Here is a 14,966-nt window from a genome sequence, read left to right on the forward strand (position 1 = left end):
GAGCAATCTCGTCAGCCTTCACTGGAGGAGGCAGAGAGTGGTGAGGGCGAGAAACTGGCTGTCAGGACTCCTGGGTTCTTTTTGTTGCTCTGCCACAAACTCACTGTGAGCAACCTCCTTGTGCCTCAGCTTAGCCCTCTGAGAGAAGGGGCTGATGGTACTGACGAACCACCCAGTGAGGGCTATGCCAACTGGATCACACCTGTGGTCCATCTGTCCTCTGACACTGGCTGGTACCAGATGCTTCAGAGGAAAATGCTCGTAACTTCATAATAGACAAGTCAGACAACAACCTGGGTTTCACGAAGGGCTGGAGGATTTCAGGCAGAGGAATAACATTTGCAGATGAAGCTCTGGTGCTCCAGGACAGACCTGGGTCACTTGCAGGGGTCTGGGCAAAGTGCTGGGAAATGCGCCCTAGGGAGCAATCCCGCATTGCTCCCAGGGAGATGGACTGGGTGATCCGACAGGGCTTTTCTGTCTCTAATTTCTACAATTCTATGTATTTGCGCTCCGTGCCCGGCACTGCTCAGTTGGCCACATATAGTAGGAGGAAGATTTTTCCACTTCCCTTGACAGCATCACTGTACACAGCCAGAGGCAGGACGCAGACTAGATGGACCAATTGACTCATCCACTTCGGCAATTCCTGTGGCTATTTCTGCTCCACTTCTAAATGGCACCTGGGTGCTACCTACTTCCCTGTCTGCCTCTCTCCAGGGCCAGGCTGGGGCGGGCATTCAGCCGATGGCAGAGGAGAACGGAATGGCACAGAGCCACTGGCAGCTGGGCCAAACACATCCCTGGTGTTTATGATTCCAGTGAAGTCAGTGGAGTTACAGAGGGGGGAATTTGGCCTGTTCTCCTTGCACTAGAAGCTGATATTTCCCTGCACGTACACTGCTCATGCACTGAATCTTTTGTTCCATACACCACCACCGGCCCTGCAGCCCAAGCAGCAGCCACCCGGACACCTGCATCTTTCCTCCTTGCTCTAACGCTCAAGTAAAAAATTGCCATCCCAAATCATACTCCCCATTCATCCCGCATGCTGTCTATTTGGCCAGGTTTCCAAGATGGATGGAGCAGGACGAACGAAATGCATCACTCCCTGTCTAAGTAACGAGGCGGGGAGCACTTCCTTGGCGGGGGCCCATTTATAAGTCGATGACAGTGTTTACAGGAGAGTTGGGTAATAATCTGTCACCAGAGGCTCTTTTGTGTTCCCCGCCCCAGGTAACGACGAGACGAGGTCCTGATGAACAAGAACGGGCATATGTCTGCATTAAACAAGCCTGCTGTGTCCTCTGGGACTCTGTTTCCAGAGCGTGACACAGGGGTTTTTGCCAAGGATGGGCAAATTGGGCAGGATATTGGAAGAACTGAATCCTCAAATTTCACCTCAAACTGTAACCTTACTCGCACGCTGTTATGCCAAGCTGTAGCCCCACACCAGGAACTTTCTCCCCAAACTGCAACCAAGCCCCCAGTCAGAACCGTCAACCTTTAAAGCAATTTGGTATCACAAATCCATATTGCTATTGAGAACCCGGCCATCCTGCTGCCCCCTGTACTAACAGTGCGAGTCTGGATTTCAACTCCTCTCTCTGCTTCTCCCCACACCCACCTGCACAGGGCGAGCACAGTGAGAGGTCTTCAGATCAGGGGCTCTGAACCTTGCCCGACTACTGTAGCCCTTTCAGGAGTCTGATTTGCCTTGCGTACCCCTATGTGTCACCTCGCTTAAGAACCACTTGCTAACAAAATCAGACAGAAAAATACACAAGTGTCACAGCACGCTACTACTGAAAAATGGTTTGCTTTCTTGTTTTTACCATATTATACATCAATTGGAATATAAATATTGTACTTACATTTCAGTGCATAGTTTAGAGCGCAGTATAAACAAATAATTGTCTGGATGAAATTTTAGTTTGCAGTGACTTCACTTGTGGTTTTTAATGTAGCCTGTTGAAAAACTAGGCAACTATCTAGAGGAGTTGATGTACCCCCTGGAAGACCTCTGCGCACCCCCAGGGGTGCGCGTACCCCAGGTTGAGAACCTCTGCTTTTTAGGGCATCAGCCAAGGGTTTTTTTTTTTTAAAGTTCTTCTTAAGGAACAGGCTTCTTGCTTGCTGTCCTTCCAGCCAGCTGCCCTAAGGAGCTGGAAATTGTATCTGGGTCTCTTGCATGGTCCACTAATCACAGAGCTGCCATGGGGCTGGCCCTCTAACCAGGTGCAGTGTACGCAACTCTGTGTCTCTATTACACAAATGCACTGAAGCACACATGGGCTTGCTTTGAAGTGCGCTCTCTCTCTCTCTCTGGATTCATCACCTCCTGTGCCATAGAATAACCCCCCTAGTTTGCCCCGCAGGCAGGATGCGAGTAGAGGCCTCCAGGTTTCCATTTCCATCTGTCGTGTTTAACAAATAGGTTTAGGCACAATCTGCATGTAAATATCACCTCACTGGGCACAGGCTGTGCTCCTTAGATCAGAACATGCTCAAACTGCATGTCACAGGGCAATATGAATACCTGGGGGCTATGCCTTTTTTGTCTCCTGGCTGCTGGGTTGTGTAGGAGAGGCACTGTTCTTTAGAGGTTACTGGACGGGATGAGGAATCCGGACTCCTGGGTTCTATTCCCGACTGGTTCACAGTGCCACCTGGGGCAAGTCTCTTAAACTCTCTGCCCCACCCAGCCCTTGGGTAAATACATCACTGCATCTTCCACCGATTTTAAATGCTACCGATATATGTAAAGGATGACAGAGAGTCATGTCGTCTCTATACAGTTAAGGTTGAAGCTAATTTCCTACTATAAAGCCCAACTATGAGTCTCTCCCACCCCAAACTGAACCCAATCAGCCTGGAATTTCACACGGTTGCTCTCTAGAATTCGGTTGGAAGGTGTGGGCCAAATCACACAAGACATTCTGGAGATAAGCCAATGGGGTCTCTGTGCAGGGGTATTGGTGCTGTTCAGAACATTGACCAGGCTTTCAATTTTGAAAGATGTTACTGGTTTGTTTTTTGGCTTGTTGTAGTTTTTGAGCACAGTGGCTAAGAGCCCCCATTGGTTACTGAGGGAAGAGGGGAGGGGTGTTGCTGTAGCTATTGGGAGTTGGGAAGGACTATTTCGCTCTTCACAGCAGTTTCCACATATATTACAGATGCCTGTAAAAGCACGCATCAGACTGAGGCTCCATGTACAGCCAAAATTTGAGGGCATTGGGGCAATCTACAGTGTGTTCCTGTGGGTTTTATGACTGGACTCAGGGACTCAGCCTTAACTCCAGGCAGGGACATCGTCTCCTGCCTGGGAGTGTAGGATAAGATACAGGACAAACAACAGCACAACCCCGGCACCTTTATGGTTTTCAAAATACACCATTTGTGGGCTCCCTCCTTGCTGTTCCCTCCGGCTATCTCTACACTGCAATCATGGGGCCAGCTACAGCTTGTGTAGACACACCTGAGCTAGCTTTAACCTAGCTAGCTCAGGAACCGCAGCAGTGAAGCTGTGCTGGTCTGCACTTCAGCTTAGGCTAACTACCCAATGAATTACCCAGGGTTCCAGCTGGGCTTGTACCACCAGTGCTGCCATAGCTTCACTACTTCTGTACCTAAACTAGCAAGATCCTCGCTAGATTCAAGTATGTCTATGCAACCTGTAGTCGCAGCCTGTGACTGCAGCGTCGACGACCCTTTAGTCTCAATCGGTGACCTCCACTTAAAGCACTAGCAAAAGGGTTATGAATTCACGTAACGATTAAAAACCGACAACAAAAATAAATAGCACAGAAGTATATTACTTTAGTGTCCACCACAGCAAGACTGATTCTCACAACATGGACACCCCCCGTGGCCTGGGCCTTCCCCCAATAAACAGTACAACCAGGAAACAAACAAACAAATCAATGAACCAGCTAAAAAAGAAAAAAGATACCCAGATGCCAGCAGTTTTCATCCGGTAAAGCTAGAAAAAGCCACTCTACGAAATCCACATGGAACTTTGCTGTTGCTGGTACATGGAAGCCTGAAGATAGGCCGATAGATAGATAGATAACCAGTGGGAGATTTCTAAACCATTTGTCAGAGCAAGCTTCCACATCTGAATCTGGCTGTAGGGGCTTGAATTACAGGCTGTTGCTGACACCCTGAGTGGTCTTGTTTGTTGTTTCCTGTCCCTTAAGAGTCGCTGCATGAATGATCACACATACTGCATAATGCTAACAGATACGCCTTGAATATTAAAATCGAGGCTGAAGGTGGCCTGCGATATTCGATGTCTCTGGGGTTCTCATGTTGCCCCATGGAGATGAACTTGGGACTCTGGATGTTTTATTAATGCAAGCCCAGCACATGCTGCTAGAATGCCTAGGCAGAGGGAACGAAGCCAAGCATCGTGGACACAACTAGAAGCAGAGAGCAGCGGGGCTGCATGGACAGCACACACAGCCTCATGGACAGCAATGGAGGCGAAGGTAGATGCATCCACAGAAGGGGATGCGCAGGGACAGGTCTGTATGCAAATGCTTTGGTGATTTTCTTGTTCCTACTTTACCCAGCATTGGAGGGGATTTTCATGTATATATCCCCTTCTGGGAATGGATCATTTAGCCGCTGTAATGGTCATTGTTTGAATGGCACCATTAAACTGTGTCCTTTCCGGCCAAACATGGAGAAAGCCAGGATTTGCAGCTCATTTTATCTTCAGATTCCTATAAGACTCCTATAATTCCTTCCATCCATCCCTCTTTCCTCTGCCTTGTGCCCCCTGCTTGGGCTCCAGAACCCGATGCTCATTCCTTTCCATAGCTGCCTTTAAGTGCAGCATGTATGGAATATACCAGGGTCTCCTTAACCAGGCCTGATTGTTACCGTAAATCTTGGGACAGCTGATGCTTGCATCAACCGTGCGAGAGACCTGTATGCTTTGCTGGGGTGGGCCGCTGTCATGACCATTACCCCAGAACAGACTGGGAGCGATGCTGGAGTGTGGGGCTCACAGGTCCCCATAGATCAGCAATCTGAGGACCAGGGCTGATGGGGAACGGCTGCAGTCAGCGTGGCGGGGTGACGGAATGTCCATCACAAAGCTGCCAGCTCCTCACTGTGCAGAGAGCCCCACTCCCATAGACCGTGTCTGTCAGAGGGGCCTTGGTTTCTGATACACGGCCCTGTTTTCTCAAAGGAAGAAAGAAAATTAAATTATAGTGGCAGCAAAGGTCTGACGCGGGCACCAATGCTGCGCAGGTTGCCTAGCAACCAGCCAGAGCGCCTGGATGCTGCTGAACATGCCAAATCTCCAGCTCCCTTTCCCAGTTGGAGGTGGGATGGGAGCCTGTCCCAGGCCCCGTCTGGGGAAAGCTCTGTCCCTTTTGCAGATGGGCTCTGCTCTGTTAAAAGCACAGGGGAGATGAGCCCCTCCGAGGAGCCTGCAATCAGTTAAGACATTTTTAAAGGGGTCAACCCACCATCTACACTAGTGTTAGAAACGTGTTCGTTAGAAGGTGTTGGCTTACATGACCTCTTTCCCTGGTCTAGATGTGGCTTTAGTGAGAGAGCTTTGTTTCAGAACTTGAGAGCCTCTAGTCACCATACACTTCTTCATCTCCAGCATTTAGAGCCCCGCGCTGGGATTCACAAAAGTAATTAGGCACCTAACTCCCATGGGCACCTAAATACCTTTGTGAATCTCACCCTCAAATGTCTATATTTCCACTAGAGATCGAGACAGAGCAATTCCTATGAACAACCAACCACCCAGAAGGCCTAACGCTGACGCCTCAAGCCTGATGCCAGCTGGAGAGGATCCTATAAGGGCTGAGGGTCAAGTCAAAGCTAAGACACAAACTGGGCCCTGTCACCTTGGATAACACCAAAGACGTGTCACTTGTGCCACAACCAGCTGAGTGCTGGGTGGAAAATGCCTCCACTTAACAGACAAAGGTGAATTGTCTAGAAATATTGTAACTTTTTCCCTCTGCACCTTTAATGAGACACTTGGAATGAAAAAGCATTTTCACAAGGCCTTGGAATTGATGGGGTCAGACCTCCGGGGGTCATTGGTGTGGTAGGAATGACCCATGCGAACTTGGGGAGGCAGCATGGTCCAATGATTAGAGCAGGTGGCTCAGAAGACCTGGTTTCTGATTCTGCCACATACGTGGTAGGTGATCTTGAACGTTCCACTTCATGTCTGTGTGTGTCAGTTTCCCTCGTCTATAAAATGGAGGATAATGACACACTTATAAAAGTGCTTTGAGATCCTCTGTTGAAAGGTGCTATATATCTGTGCAAGGTACTTTTAATGAAGTTATCCTCATCTGCCTTCTCATTGGGTATGATCATGAGAAAAGGTTACAAACACTAGGCATGTTTAGTCCTGAGAAGAGAAGACTGAGGGGGGAAACCTGATAACAGTCTTCAAATCTGTTAAGGGCTGTTATAGAGAGGATGGTGATCAATTGTTCTCCATGTCCACTGAAGGTAGGGCAAGAAGTAATGGGCTTAATCTGCAGCAAGGGAGATTTAGGGTAGATATTAGGAAGAACTTTCTAACTCTCAGGATAGTTAAGCTCTGGAACAGGCTTCCAAGGGAGGTTGTGGAATCCCCTCACTGGAGGCTTTGAAGAACAGGTTAGACAAACACCTCTCAGGGATGGTCTAGATTTACTTGGTCCTGTCTCAAGAATGTGGGGATGGAGTAGATCACTTCATGGTCCCTTCTAGCCTGACATTTCTATGAGTCTATGATGTACTGGAAGAGAGCGGTCAGAAGTACCTAAAACTGCCCAGAACTAGACAGCAGGACTAGCTCTGCCATATGGACTGGTCAGACAACTGCCTTGGGAAGCAGACGGTTGGTGACTGTATGTGGGGAACAGACCCTCTTAGCGTAGGGTGTGCAAAGGCAGCTTTAATAAGCTGGACTGTGGGTTGTTTCTCAATTCCCAAAGTCAGTCAGACCCAGATCCCCAAAGCTGTTCAGGATTTCGGTTGGTGTTAGGAACCTTCGTGGATCTGGATCACAGTGGCTCATAAGTGTTGCCTCTCCCATCCCTCTCTAGCCTTTCACTGCATCAGCACACTGCAAACCGAACATCACCCCATCCTGCTGTGCCTGGCATCACATCGCTGCCCGCACACATCTGCAGCTGGTTCCAAACTCGTTCAGAGCCAAGGAGCCAAGCGTGAGGTTTGGTCCATTAAAGAAATAGGGGCCAGTTTGCAGAGCTTGGCTCTGACGTTTAGGAGTGTTTGGACCTGGGGTCGTGACTCTCTGACTAAACCCAAAGTTAGCTTAGGAAGGTGTTCACCAAGAGTGGGTTGATTCCATCAAATCAGGCGCACCTCAGAACAACTTGAAGCTCTACTTCCTGTGAATTATACCCCCTCCTATTCTCTTACCGGGGAACCAGAGAGGTTAACAGGAGATGGCCATTACCATTGTCAGGTAACAACGTGGAGTGAATTAATTTCTCTCTGGATACAGTTGTTTCTCTCACTGATTCCCAAACAGTCCTCCACTCAGTTATGAGCCTCTTTATTCCCACCCAGCCCCCTTTCAAGTCTCTTGCCCTTTTCCTAGTCTCTATTCCACGAGGAAAGTTGCTGACTGGTTGAATCCATACGCCCAGCCCAGTGATTTACCAGAGGCCAGAGGTTCCGTTGTCTCTTGACCAACACATAGGAATTTCACGCAGCTGGAGGGGATATTATTGACAGGTTTAAGAGACGAATGGAGAATCCTAAAGGGCTCAGGCAAGCTGGGGTGGAACAGATGTTCTGTCAGGAGGCTTTATCACACCGAGATATTAATATGAAATGTGAATGAATTCCAGGTCAGGAGCGCAAGTCAATTTCTGTAAAGTGAATGGGATTAGCAAAGCCAGGGAGGGAGGCAGGCAAGAGCTTCCAGGGCATTAGAGAGGTGCCTCTGCAGGGCTCCCCAGAGGGATGGTGATATCTCAGCAGCCAGTGGGGACAGCCTCTCTGTGCAAAGCATTAGGGACACTACTACTTGGTGGCATGCAGCGCACAAGCTGTCAGTGCTTAGTAGGGCAACGTGTGTCTGACTGCAGCTGCCCGGGGGCTGGGAGGCAACGGGTGAAATGCACGGGGAAGGCTCCCGGGGGGGGATGCGACAAACCTCACTGGCCAAAGAAGTCCTGGTGACAGTAGCTCAGCTAGCAAAGGACACCAAACAGTGCACGTTGCATGGGGGAAGGGCACGCCCCAACAACAACAAAGCATTTTAAATGGAGGGGAAGCTAGATGGGGCAAGCAGGGTCATACCTCCGCAGGGTCAGTGCAGACAATACACTGGTATTTGATATTTATCTAGGACCTTTCCCCTGAAGGCTCCCAAAGCTACACGGATCAGGAGTGTCCTGCCTGTGTCTGGTGGCTACCTTGAGGGCAACCATGTTACAGAGAAAACGTACACCTGATTACTCACTGGAAACACGAGTCCTGGTCTCTGCTCTGCTGTTTTTAATCAAAGGGCTGGAATCAGCAGCACCGGTGCTACAGGTGGGGGGAGTGGACCGCCTCCCCCCCCATTGGCTCCCACCACAACAGGCTCTTGTGGGAATGGGAATACCGGGTGCAACTCCTGCTCCTTCGCTGCTGCCGGCTGCACTGCAGGTGAGGCAGGAGGCGAGAGTAGCTCTGGCTGCTCCGTTCCTTCCTGGCTGAGCAGGGGAAACCGGTGACCCTCAGCGCCCCCGTATTCACCCCCTCCCCGCTATTGTAATCATCTTTGTACAACACGGGCCTTGGGAGCGGTCACCTGAAAAACCAAGAACTCGCTGATCATTACTATGATGCACATGGGCAGTGGGGATGAGAAGTCAGGGATAGATGCTGGGGTTGGGACTAAGATGTGTTTAAACCAGGCACGTCAGGGGGAGCTGGTAATCAGGGCTGTCCTAGACAAAGGAATGCGTTTGCCTCTCCAACCAGCCCAGCCATCAGGCAGAGACAATGGAGATCCATTCACATTTCAGGTAAACTGAGCTGTCAAGCAACAGGTGGGGGAGGAGACAGCCTGGCATCTGTGCCCCCAGCAGGAGAGAGAAGCTAGATCTGGTTTTACTGTCCAAGGAATCCATTGCAAAGGTTTACTGGTATAGAAAGTGGGGGGGGGGGAGGCGGCTGATCCTGAACCTCAAGGGATAAGCAATTGACTCAACTGATTGTATACAATATTACTGTATAGAGTGAGGTCTTTTCTGAAAGCTTAATGACACACTGGGATTAATATCATTGTGAGAGGTCTGTATTACCACCACATGAGGAAATATGGATCCTTAATGATATTATGCTTTAAAGTCTGTGGCCAAGCAGGTTCCCTGCCCGCCAGGAGAGAAGGCAGCTATTTGCCCATTACCTATGTAAATCAAGCATGATGCAATCAGAACAATGGAAGCCCAACTTACAGCCAGGGGGATGGGAAGCCCACAGGGAGGGAAAAACAGCCTGAGGACATCCTGCCTCTTGAAACAATGTCACTGAGCTTTGGGAGAGATAAACAAAGACAGAAGCCCTCTTTAGCATCCATCACTAGACACAAGGGGACAGAGCTCTTCCAAGCTGAGAAAGAGGGGTGCTTCAAGCAACGGGGGGCAGGTTGAAGTCTCTGGAAGTGAATATAGGTGAGAAACCTGCTTAGGCAAAGATCTTTCCCCTAGGAAGACAAGGGAAGCCGGCACCTTGTACATCTGTGGAAGGTCCTGACTGAGGGAAAGTCAGCCATAACTGGCAGGAAGGGAGATTGGTGACAGAAACCAGGGCTGTCCCTAGACCAAATGGCACTGCAGGCAAGGAGCATCTGTGGTGGCCCCACCTCCATGAGTTACATTTTTGAATACCTTATTTTTAAATTGCATTTGCAACCCATTTTGTGACTTTGATGCACGATTTGCATGCATGATTTATCCCTGTCATATAAGATGATAAACTGCACACTAGGATCTGTAAATCTGTATTTCTTCCTGGCATATATATAAGCAAATAAAAAAATGAATTTTCTCTAAGCTTATGGAAACTTTTGTTGCTAAACAACAAAAACAGCAACCCGAGCCCAGTGCCTCCCAAGCCTGGCACCCCAAGTGGTTGCCTGGGTCACATGCCCCTAAATCTGAGAGAAGCCATCTTGAACACAAACTGTACCTTGCCAGATTAAGTTTTAGACTTTTAGATGTGGGTTTTCACTCTGATTTGCTTGTAACCCTTTCTTTGCTTGTAACTTTATTCCTTTGACTTGGCATCACCTAACCTGTGTCATGTAGTTAATAAATTTGCTTTATTTTTACTATGAACCAAGTCAGTGCTATGTTTGCAGGGAAGGGGGTATTCATCCCTGGTAAGTTACTATGCTGTGATGTGCTTTTGTCTCTTTACGAGAACAAACCAATTTTACTATTTCTCCGAAGTGTCCAGGAGAGGGCTGAACATCACAGAGCACACAGTTGTGGGAAAATTCGGGACTGGGAGTGTGTGTGTGGGGGGGAGTCAGCTTGATGGTGATAACCAAGGCTGATAGAGACCAGGGAGTGTGACAGGTGTTGATGGCAGGCTGCCGGAGTCAGAGTTGCTGGACCGGGACTGCAGTTATAGAGACACTTAGGGTGGGACCTGCATGCTTGATGCTAACTCCCCTCGATGGATCACATGCTGGCTGGGGTTAGCCAGAGCACAGCCACTCCGCCTTGCGCCCAGCACAACCCTGCACCGGACGGAGGCACAGGAGCTGGGTGGTGCTAGCTGGCCACCTACAGGGGCCTCCCCAAGAGGGGACTTGCGGGTAGTTTCCCTATGCACCATGCAAGCAGAACAGAGTGGACCCGAAGTACTGATGGTGGCCACTTGACCTGTTTGAAATACTACATTTGCCCCTGAGCTGCAAGTGAATTCTCAGGCCCGGCGGGCAGAATAGAATCAAGCATATGTGGAAAGATTGCTAATTATCGTCTGGTTCAAGAGGCACCGCACAGCTCTGCAGCTGGGAGAAGGATGAGGCAGGCAGCCCCCCAGTAAAGCTGGGCATTAGAGCACATGAGCTGCCACCTAAAATGAAGCCATCATCATTAGTGAGGCTTTATCCTTCCTATTCACAGGCCAGGCAGAAAATAAACCAAGCCCCTGCCTGCTGAGTGTATGTTTTTAATTAAGAAAAGCAGCAGTTGGAAAAACAAGAGGAATTCAAAACAGGCTGCTGCAAGAATAGACCCTCTGAATTGCAAAGGCAGGCTCCATGCCATCCAGAGGGTACCAGAGCAGGCCGAAGTCTCAGGCTGGGAAAGGGAGCAGGCCAGGAGGGAAGGGGGATTTAGCCCTCTCTAGGCCCAGCGTTGCAGCCTAGAGAACTGGGAGGCTTGACTTCAAAAGGGATCCAGTGAAGATAAATATATTCAAACAAGGAGCCAGGCGAGTCTCTCCTGCATGTTCCGAACACCACTTTAGAGCATTACGGCTTGTTCCTGTCTGCCTTGGCCCCTGTGAGGCTGTTTCCACAGGCGCAGGGTGGGTGTCAGATGCTTCCAGCCACATGAGGGAGTAGCTTCAGTCCGGCGGCCAGGCTCCATGCGTGTGTCTTCACTAGAGAAAAAGGCCCGTCCTTATCTCCTGTGAACTGACACCAGGTAAAGGCCTAGCGAGGACAAGGCAGGTTGTAGTTTTGACGTGTGTGAGCAGGTTGAGGTGAAACTGTAGGCTCACCTCTAGTGTTTACCTTAATCTACTAACTTGGAGGGGGGGGAAGTTACAAACTGCCTTGTCTTCACCAGGACTTGACCACACGTGGGTTACCACGCTTTCGCTGGCGTGAGATAAGGACAGATCTTTTTTCCTATGACAGCCAAGGCCTAAGCGACAATATTAAGATAAAGAGCTACCTGCTGTATGTACGACACGCACCCAGCGATCGGCAGCCTAGAACCTGCAACGCTCTGCCAGCATCCTGTCCCAGCATGCACTGGGTGCTGTATAGAATCCACAGGCTCTGTGGAGAATGAGCAGGTAAGCCAGTGGGCCAACTGCCACAGGATTTGTGCTCTGGCCCCATCGCGGAGCCCGCACCGCCAGCCAGAGCCCTCATCCCCTCCTGCACCCCAACGTCTTAGAGCATTCATGGCCCACCATACAATTTCCATACCCAGATGTGGCCCTCAGGCCTAACAGTTTGCCCACCCCTGGACTCTACACCATGCTGCAATCACACCTTGATTGCAGTGTCTACACCGCGGCGGGCAGGGGTCATTCCCAGCTCGAACTGAGCTAGCGCGCTGAAGATAGCAGTGTAGTTGCAGTGGCATGAGCAGCGGGAGGGCCTAGCTGGGGTCTCAGATGGGCCTGTACTTGGGTGCCCAGCTCCCTTGCCCCGCAGGACTCTGTGTCTACACTGTTATTTTTACTGCCCCGGCTGTATCAGAGCTAGCGTGGATAAACCTACTGAGCTGAAGATTACACCTCCAGCGCCAGTGTGGACGCACAAATAGGTGCTAAGTGGTGTTTAACAAACGGTTAACGTGTGCTAGCCGACGGTTGCTAAAGGCACCTCCCTGTCCCAGGCAGACCAGGCCGGTGACAGAGAGCCAGGAACAGAACCCAGGATGCCAGAGGCCCAGTTCTTTTCTCTGACTTCCAGGCAGCTCCCCCCCTTCACCGTGCAACTGGCAGGGCTCTGAGTAGGGCACAATTCTCAGCCTGATTAGCACAGCGGAGACAAGATCGATCGTCGTTGCCGCAGAGCTGGAGAAGAGATTAAATCAGAGCAGAGAAACGAGGAGGGTCAAAGAAGGCCAGTGATTTCCTTGCGTGTTTACCCACTGATGAGACTACCCTGAGCAGGCACTTAGAAATCCAAGCGTGGGGATAATCTAACAGGAGCAGGGAGATGAAGGGAGCCCCGGGGGTGTGTGGAGAATTATCCCTAATCCCATCAGAGTCTCTGGCTAGAAAACAATTCTACCGTCTCTGCCACTCTCTGCACATCTTGCTCATTTCATTTCCAGACGCCACCTCTGCCTGTAAAATCAGAATGGGCTCAAGCTGGTGGGATGCCAAAGGGAAGAGCCGGTGCAGACGCAGAGAGAAACAACAGCGACAGCTGGCTGGGGTGTAACCACCGGCGCGATCCATTGTCCCAGCAGCGCTCTGGGGGCAGGGGCTGTCTTTGTACAGTGGCTAGCACAAGGGGGTCCTGGCTCATAACTGGGTTCCTAGACGATCCAACAACACTGCTACTCATTAATGCTGACACAGATGTGCAGACGCAGCATGTATCTACTGCCAGCCAGCTCCGTGGGGTCCTATTTAGTGCATGCTGCGTGTGCCGACCCTCTACCACCACACTAGGAACGGACCTGTCTGCCCCTCTTGGTCTAAAGCCTGAAGCCATCGGAGGGATATTAGACCCATAAGTCAAGGATATGCTCACAGAACCACAGATGTTGGAGAGTGAAGAGGTCTACTGCAATAGCTCACCCAGGCCAGCTCCTTGCCAATTCTGGCTTGATCACTACTGGACATATTCTAATATATTATCCATTATATTAATATATTAAATAATAATATATTGAAGGGTCCCAAGCCACAGGGTTCCCGTAGGAGACAGTACCTGTCTCTGAGAGGGACAGTTTTGGGATGTGGAAATTTTTGCCGATATACCATCTTTCCTTTCCTTCATCTTAACCCTTTGTGATGGGGTGCACCACTCACCGCTGGATAGCGCCTCCTCCTGGCCCGCCTAGGGATTAGCTCTGCCTGGCGCTACTCCCCCTTCCCGTGGTTTGCACGCCGTCACTCCATCTCTCCCTCTGGTCTGCAGCCCCGTTCCTGCTCCAGGAACCGCAGGCTCCTCTTCGTGACTCAGCTGTCCAGCTAGGTCACAACCGTGGTTTCCCCTTTTGGGAAGGGTCTCTCCGTTCTAGAATCTAGCCATTTTCGCAGTGGTGGGGATAGGGGTGGAGACGGGGATCCTTCCTAGGGACCTGTAGCTAGCAGCCTCCTGCTGCCTCTCCTTAACTTCTCACCAGTGTTGCTTCAATTCCCTGGGCCACTTCCCAGCAGCTCCAGCCCCTTCTTTGCTCTCTTCTCAGGGCCTCAAGCCTGCAAATCCCAGCAGCAACTGACTGCCTCTGCCCCTGCAGCTCTTTTTATATGGGCCAGCTGGGCCCTGATTGGCCGCTCCTCGCAGCCTCTCTCAGATTGGTTGCTCCCTGTGCAGTCTCCCTAGGCTGCTTTTAACTCCTTCCTTGCTGGTGTGGGGCAAACACCCCATCACATCCTAGATGTAGGTTGTACATGGCCCTCAGCACCAGACCATCCTAGCTGCCTTTGTACTATCCAGATCTTTTTCTCCTTAGAGTTTATGTCCTCCTAATATTTGCGAGATATTCTCACCTCCTCCTCACTTTTCAGTCTGTGCCTAGCCCGGCTGGAAATAGAGGGACTCTTTTATTCTTGCTGCACTATTCATTTCTTCCAGTCCTCTGACTGTTTGCACTGTCTCTTCCTTAAAATTACCTCCCTTTCCTCTCTCATGACATGGCTCGCAGCGCTGAACGCCGCGTCCCACCTACTCCGCAATTACTTTGTAGGCGTTTTTCTCCACGGCTTCTTCGGTGAGCCCTTCTGTCCCCTGCTGGATTCAAAGAGCTTGCGAGCACTAGTTCTAAGCTTCCCTTTTATTCTTCACATCCTCAGGGAGTCCCGCCCTGTTGAAGAGAAGTCAAACCCCAGTGGCTACGACTCTAGCTGGAGCCTCATAGTTCTTGACTGGAAAGTTTTGTTGTTTTTTTTTTAATATAGTTTAGGAACCTTTTCCCTGATGCTAAAGCTGTTTCCCAGCAGCGGTTGGGGTAGTTAGATCCCTCCATGGCTAGATCTGTACAAACACAGAACAAAGAGCGCTCCTGACCCAAAGAGCTTATCATCTTTAAACACCCCAT

General features: G+C 50.2%; 1 protein-coding gene across 6 annotated transcripts in view; it reads right to left on the minus strand.

The window, feature by feature from the left end:
- The window catches only part of LINGO3 (leucine rich repeat and Ig domain containing 3), a 107,789-nt gene that overhangs the window by 39,192 nt on the left and 53,631 nt on the right, over nt 1-14,966 (minus strand). Inside the window, exon 1 of one of the 6 annotated variants that reach the window (XM_048830924.2) lies at nt 13,735-14,122. The exons of the other annotated variants lie outside the window; for them this stretch is intronic. The gene's annotated coding sequence lies outside the window, so the exon portion shown is untranslated. Of the gene's footprint in view, nt 1-13,734; nt 14,123-14,966 lie in introns of those variants that run through there. 6 annotated transcript variants of the gene reach the window in all.

The sequence above is a fragment of the Caretta caretta genome, chromosome 25 (assembly GCF_965140235.1).
Source record: "Caretta caretta isolate rCarCar2 chromosome 25, rCarCar1.hap1, whole genome shotgun sequence".
Classification (NCBI taxonomy): Eukaryota; Metazoa; Chordata; order Testudines; family Cheloniidae; genus Caretta; species Caretta caretta.